Source organism: Pinus tabuliformis, chromosome 5_2, assembly GCF_031772625.1.
Source record: "Pinus tabuliformis cultivar Carrire ecotype Pingquan chromosome 5_2, CPIR1, whole genome shotgun sequence".
NCBI classification, from domain to species: Eukaryota; Viridiplantae; Streptophyta; class Pinopsida; order Pinales; family Pinaceae; genus Pinus; species Pinus tabuliformis.
Window position 1 is genome coordinate 626,198,286 of NC_142306.1, and position 1,978 is coordinate 626,200,263.

Here is a 1,978-nt window from a genome sequence, read left to right on the forward strand (position 1 = left end):
TATAAAATGTGAACGAATGAGATTGGCCATGAAATGAAGCATGGGTGTGCATTATAGTGAAGCAGGGCACTTTTGGCCTGCTTCACAAAATTGCATGCCCAACCTTCATTTCAAGGCCAAATTGAATGATTAAACTTGGAGAGTATTTTTGTACTCATAAGTAACATTAATACATTTAAGGTTTCCTAATTTAGTGATATTAAGGTCGAAGTTAATGTAAATGAATGTGTTGCAACAATTGTAGTTCACGGTGTCACCCAAAAAGTGTCAATATTTTGTGAACAACATAAATTTACTAGACGAAAATTAGTAATTAAATAGTATACAATCTGAATAAATGATATTGGCCAAGAAATTAAGCTTGGGCATGCATTTTAGTGAAGCAAGGCAATTCTAGCTCACTTCACAAAAATACACGCCCAGCCTTCATTTCAAGGTAAAATTGAATTATTCAAATTGGAGAGTATTTTTTTTACTCATAAGTAACATTAATAAAATTAGTGTTTCCTAATTTAGTGATATGAAGGTCAAAGTTAATGTAAATGAAAGTGCTGCAACAATCAGAGTTCATGGTGTTGCCCCAAAAATGTCAACAGTTTGTCAACAACAAAAGCTTCCTAGAAGAGAATTAGTGTGTAAAATTAGTAATTAAATAATATACAATTTGAATCAATCAGATTTTCCTAGAAATGATGCCTAGACATGCATTTTAGTGAAGCAAGGCAATTTTGGCTTGCTTCACAAAAATGGACACCCAGCCTTCATTTCAAGGCCAAATTGAATGATTCAACTTGGAGAGTATTCTTTTACTCATAAGTAACATTAGTACAACTAAATTTTTCTAATTTCATTATCTGAAAGTCAAAGTTAATGTAAATGAAAGTGCCGCAACAATCGTAGTTCACTGTGTCACCCGAAAAGTGTCAATAATTTGTGAACAACATAAATTTACTGGAAGCAAGTTAACATGTAAAATTAGTAATTAAATAGAATACAAATTGAATAATTAGATTTTCCAAGAAATTAACCCTCAGTGTGCATTTTAGTGAAGCAAGACAATTTTGGCCTGCTTCACAAACTGCACACCCAACCTTCATTTCAATGAAAATTTCAATGATTCAGCTTGGAGAGTATCATAAGTAACTTTAATACAAGTAAAGTTTTCTAATTTAGTGATCTAAAGGTCGAAGTTATTGTAAATGAAAGTGTTGCAACTATCACAGTTGATGGTCTTGCCCCAAAAGTGTCAACATATTGTGAACAACATAAACTTACTGGAAGAAAATTAGTATGTAAAATTAATAATTAAATAGTACAAAATTTTAATTAATGATATTGGTGAATAAATGAAGCTCAAGTGTGCATTTTAGTGAAGTAAAGAAATTTTGGCCTGGTTCACAAAAATGCATGCCCAACCTTCATTTCAAGGGAAAATTAAATGATTCAACTTGGAGAGTGTTTTTTTACCCATAATTAACATTAATAAAATTATTTTTTCTAATTCAGTGATCTGAAGGTCAAAGTTAATGTAAATGAAAGTCCTGCAGCAATTTCAGTTCACGGTGTCACCCAAAAAGTGTCAACCGTTTGCAAACAACAAAAACTTACTTGAAAAATTAATGCGTAAAATTAATAATTAAATAGTATACAATTTGAATCAATGATATTGACAAAGAAATGAAGCCTAGGCATGGAATTTAGTGAAGCAAGGCAATTTTTCCCTACTTCACAAAAATGCACGTCCAACCTTCATTTCAAGATAAAATTGAATGTTTCAACTTGGAGAGTATTTTTTTACTCATAACAGATATTAATACAATTAAAGTTTCTAATTTAGTGATCCGACATTCAAGTTAATGTAAATGAAAGTGCTAGAGCAATGACAGCAATGACAGTTCATGGTGTCCCCCCAGAAGTGTCAACAATTGGTAAACAACAGAAATTATATGGAGACCATTAATGAATAAAATTAGTAATT